The following is a 6,000-nucleotide window of genomic DNA, read 5'->3' on the forward strand; positions in this document are numbered from 1 at the left end:
GCTAAACTTATCATCTTCTGTATAAAATCAATATAAGGATTCAGCTTTTCAGTCTTAGTTAGGTTCCATCCCCAGATTGCTGAAAAACTGCCCACTTTTCTCAGATAAGTAAATTCCATCCCTGGATAATCCTATCCCTGGTTTATGAAGATGTAAAGTCTTTTGAGCTGGATTTATGGCTATATGAATATATGAATATATTTATGGCTATGAATATAAAAGCCTTAGAAAGTTAATTGTCAGCCCAACCTGCAGTTCTTACGTATCATTATTTACAAGGACACTCATAGCCACCATTATATGAAAAAAATACTCATAGACATAATTACAAAAACAGCTAGAAATAACAACTAAAGCAGGGGTCTGCAACCTTAAACAGACAAAGAGCCATTTGGACCCGTTTCCCACAGAAAAGAAAACACCGGGAGCCACAAAACCCTTCCCATGCTTGACTATTTCTTGAGTGGCACAAAACTAGCATATGTAATTGAATTAAATGTTCTGTTTTCTTCTAAAACTTTTCTTTTCTTGGATTTATCCATGGTTGGCATACCGGGGTCGAAAAGCTTAAAAAATCGCATGCCGGCAGGCGTCACACATTGGTGATTGTGACACACATTTTGAGTAACAGGGAGCCACAGCAGATGGCTGAAAGAGCCACATGTGGCTCTAGAGCCGCAAGTTGCTGACCCTGAACTAAAGAATCTAGCAGTAAACAGTATGTCCTGTGGTAAAAAAGAAGTTCATCTTCAAAATGAGTATCAGAAGCAAATTTGCTTATGGCTTCTCTTACCAGGCATTTCCTCCAGAAAACCTGTTAAGCAGCGTCATTTGGTGCAAGTAAAGGCAGAGCTGGAAGAGATTTCAGGACTTCCTTCTGTCCTACTTTAAAATAACTTTCCCCACCTTGGATTATTTTATAGGCTGTGATTTAATGACAATACTACTAGTAAAATAGACACAAATCTCTGGGAACAGCATACTTCACTCATTGGCAGGAAGTTTAAAAGGAAGTTTAAAATATTCACCTTTGGTTTTTCTGATTGAGATTGTTGGCAGGGAAAACAGGGTCACTGGCTGATGTGCACAGTTAACTGAGTCTGCCAAAACATTTTTGTTTATTCTTAACTAGAATTTGATGACTGAGTGCCAGTTTGGTCTAGTGGTTAAAACATAAGGTGAAAAATAATAAGATCATGAATTATAGTCCTACTTTATGTATAAAGCCAGGTAGGTGACTTTGGGACTGTTCCTCTCTCTCTCAGCCCTGGGAAGGAGGAAATGGCAAATCGCTTCTAAAATCTTGCAAAGAAAATTACAGGAACTTGCCCAGGCAACTACCTGGAGTCAGTACCAACTGGAATATGTGTGTGCACACACGTACACACAGATACACAAATCCTCTGGTTAGTCTTATTTGTTTAATACTTGTTTGTTCATTCTGAATTTTTCATTGGAACAAACATTTTCTATATACCGTATTTTTCGGAGTATAAGACGCACCTTTTTTCCCCCTAAAAGGGGGTGAAAATTTGGGTGCATCTTATACACCGAATGTAGCCCTGCCTACCCACTGGCCCCCTCTCTAGAAGTCTCTGGAGGCTGGGGACAGCAAAAAATGTCACTTCCTGTCCCACCGGGAGTTGGGAAACGGGCCCTTTCAGGCCTCCGGAGGGCTTCCGAGGGAGTGAGAAAGACTGTTTTCGCCCTCTGCAGGTGCATAGAGAGGATCTGGAGCCAGGTAAGAAAGAAAAACAGGCCTTCCCCATCCCCCCAGGCCCTCTGGAGGCAGGAAACAGCCTGTTTCCCTACTTCTGGTGGGCCCAGAAGGCCCAAAAATCAGCTGGCCGGTGCGTGCATGCGTGCCAGAGCTGAACTGGCGTGCCCACTGATATGGCTATGTGTGCCATCTGTGGCACGCATACCATAGGTTCGCCATTTTTTTAAAAAAATTGATTTATATGCCGCCCTTCTCCGGAGACTCAGGGCGGCTTACAATGTGCTAAGCAATAGCAATCACGGCCCTACACCATTGCAGAAAAGTGGCTGTCCACTCTCTTAAAGATCTTTAGTGATGGGGCACCCACAACTTCTGGAGGCGACGTCCCACTGTTTAATTGTTCTCACTGTCAGGAAATTTCTCCTTAGTTCTAGGTTGTTTCTCCTTGATTAGTTTTCATCCATTGTTTTTTGTCTTGCCTTCTGGTGCTTCGGAAAATAGGTTGATCCCCTCATCTTTGTGGTAGCCCTCAAATATTGGAATGCTGCTCTCATGTTTCCCTGGCCTAGTCCTACTTTTCACTAGACTAGACCTGCAACTGTTCTTCATGGTTTTTTAGCCTCTAGCCCCCTAATCATCCTTGTTTCTGTTCTCTGCACTGTCTCCCGTGTCTCAACATCTTGTGGTGACCAAACTCCACACAGTATTCCAAGTGTGATCTTACTTTGTACCTTGTACTTTGTAAAGTACTTTGTAAAGTGGTACTAATATTTCATGTGATCTTGATTCTATCCTATTAATGCAGCCTAGGATTGCATTGGCTTTTTTGGCTGCTGCCACACACTTTGAACTCATGTTTAAGTGATTGTCCACTAGGCCTCAGATCTGAATACAATCTGATGTGGATACAATCCTATATACATAGCAAATAAGCTTTTCTAAAAATAACTTTATGAGACTTTTGTTCAAATAAATAGTTTGCCTATGAAAAACCCATTAAACATTTACCAAAGAAAGGCTCACCTGCCATTATCTCCAAACTTTGCATTTCTAATGACAAGCCAACACAGAGTGGCACCATTTTAAAAACTTGATTAAATATTACCTGAAATAATTCTGTAACACGTTCATATGTAGTTTATGCCTGTTTTATATAGAAGGAAGAGTTTGCACTCCTTTTTAAAGTTAATGTATTTTTGAAGAAAGGCTAAATTCAGAGAAAATAGGGTTTGGGCATTAATGGGTAAATGGTATAAATCTGTTCTATTTCTAAAAGTTGACTATTGGGTTAATGGTCATGTCCTCTTTTCAGAGTCCTGGTTCATCAAGAACCAGTCAAATTGTTCTGTGCTCTCGAGTAACTTCTTTGCAAGCTCTCTGTAACCAGAAAGAAGGGGAAAGGGAGGCCTGGCACTAGATATCAGAAACTTTCTTGTTTCTTTTATTTGGAAGAAGAGAACAGTATTTTTCTACATTTGCTTAGTTTGGCAAGAGTCTTTTGGCTAAGGAGAGAAGAATATCTGGGCAAAGATATCACACATTTCCTGAAGGAAGAAAGTAATCTGGGAAACACCTGTCTTTTCAAACCATTTATCCTCACTTTCTTTTTTGAGGTTATTTATTTTGGGTAGAAAAGGCTGCCTCGCCAGGAGGCCAAGAGGACTGTTGCCGAATCAGGGAGGAGGAGCATGATTACTGTAGACTTTCTGAAGGATCATAAATGGAAAAAAGTGTCACAATTGTTAACATTAACACAATTCTGTTAATGTTTGCCAGAAAGGGGAAAAAACGATTATAAGCCTCACATTTTGTACTTCAATTCAGATTAAAACCTAAGCTTCCAACTATCCCACAATTACAAAAATGTTTTCTAATGTCCTGTTAAACTTAGAATAAATATAAAATGAAGTTGTCTCAGAGATGTCATTATACTCTTTATCTCAAGCAGCTTTTCATAGGGGAGGAACAGCAGCCCCTCCCCAATAGTTAAATTATGGGGATTTACTCATGTATACATGCTCCTTGACTTACAACCATTCATTGACCATTCAAAGTTACAACAGTACTGAAAAAAGTGAGTTATGATAGTTTTTTTACACTTGCAACTGTTGTACCATCCCCATAGTCACATGATCAAAACTCAGATGCTGGGCAAATGTTTCATATTTATGACGATTGCAGTGTCCCGGGAACATGTGATCACCTTTTGTGACCTTCCGACAAGCAAAGTTAATGGAGTAGGCAGATTCACTTAACAACCATGTTACTAACTTAACAACTGCAGTGATACACTTAACAACTGTGTCAAGAAAGGTCTAAAATGGGGCAAAACCCATCTGACAACTGTCTCACTTAGCAACAGAACTGTGGAGCTCAATTGTGGTCATAAATCAAGGACTATCTGTATAGGGGCAAACTTATATGTAAGACTTGAGTGTAGTTAAGTATAGAAGATTTATATTTGGCTTGGTTTCCCTATGCACAAATTGAAAAAGATGTGCAATGAAGAGATATAGGAGGGAGTAAGAATCAATCTGAAATAGAATTATGCAAAGGTGACAAACATGTAATAGCAGGAATATAGATACTGTGATTAAACCAGGATACAGAAGCTGAACAAGTTAAAGAATATATTAAATGAATGCTAAATGCAGTATTGGCATGGATATTTGGAAAAAAATATGGACTAAAATATTAAATTTATTCTGTGCATTAAATTGAGAGAAAATATTTAATAAAATTATACCTGTGAAACTGTGAAAAATATAGAAAAGCATTTCAAGCAAATATTAGAATTGTGGAAAAGAGGATTATTACCATATGTGGTAAACTTGTGAAGTGCCCACCCAAATTTTGATTGGTGATACACAAGACATTGGTGAAAACAACAGCAATCCCCTTTCAGATGAAACCAGAACTGTACTTTTAATAATTTTTGGAAGAAGAACTGAGTAAAAAGGACTTTTATTGTTGTACATAAACCCTATGGCAAGATTATTATATGCACATAAATGGAAAAATAAACTGGAAATGTTGAAGATTAGCCATTTAAACTTATGGTCTTGGCAGATATGGAAAAACAAAGATGACTAATGAGAAAGAAATTTACAGAGGCTTTTCTCAAAGAGTAGGGTTTGTTTTTGGATTAAAGTAGAGAAAATAATGTGTTGATACAGGGTTTTATAGATTAAATAAGGGGAGATAATGGAAAATTTAAATAGTGTTTACAATGGTATAAAATTAATAAATAATGATTAATGATCTGTGAGGAAAGAGAAAGGTAGAAGTATACTATATTTTTTTAAGTTAGATATTGAGTTTGGAATTTGCAGGTTTGTTTCTATATGTATTTATGTATTGCATTTTTATGTTTATTTTATATGTAGAATTTTAATGAAATTTAAATAAAAAAAAGAAAAATATGTTCCAAAATTCAGCCTTATGGTCTTCTTCATTTCATGTTTAAAAAAGACTTCGTGAAGATGAACACACTATGAAATGCAATGTGTGATTTGAGCTAAAAAGGATAGTTATAGGCTTTTTATCTAAATAAAATAAAACAGCGCTTATCATATATTTGTTCTATATGAGGTATCCCGCCTTAAAAATATTAGGAGGTAATCCATGGATTTATTTATTTGGTGCCTTATTTGTCCCTAGCCCAAATGAATCTGAGTATATAAACAAGGATCAGGCAGGCTGGCAAAAGTTGAAATAGTACTGCTATTTCAGGAAGTTGAAAGACTGTGATAAGGAGAAGCAGGCTTTGGCAGGTAGTAGAGTTCACTAAGCAGAGGCAGGCATCCTGACAGGAAGATCAGGACCTAACTGGAAGATCAGGAAGTGATGTACTTGCTCACCTGGTAGATGATTATAGTCAACTGAACATCATGGCTGCCTAGGCAGAGAAAAAGATTGATAGAAATAGTACTAAAATAGTAACTTGAGTGCTTGGCTAAATCCTACCTATGCCCATTCCCCTTGAAGAAATAAAGCAAACTTACCAAGTTCTATCAAGAGCTCTCTATCCATTTTCCCCTTTAGAAAGGTTCTTCATCTCCATTAGACTACTGACAATCTACTTTTCTTATTTATGTCATTAATCCTGGAAACACAAACACTCACACCGATCTAATCTGAGGTGGAATCTTTCTTTGCAACACAACACATTTTAAACTCTCCTCTTTATTTCATCCAGCGAATGCTACATTGTTTAGAGGGTTTCTTTTTCTAGACTTGATAAAACGTGAAAGACAAACAACTTCAAAAATGATGACCAT

This window comes from Pituophis catenifer, unplaced genomic scaffold (assembly GCF_029215685.1).
Source record: "Pituophis catenifer annectens isolate HBS135680 unplaced genomic scaffold, rPitCat1.0.hap2 SCAF_4, whole genome shotgun sequence".
In the NCBI taxonomy this organism is placed as follows: Eukaryota; Metazoa; Chordata; class Lepidosauria; order Squamata; family Colubridae; genus Pituophis; species Pituophis catenifer.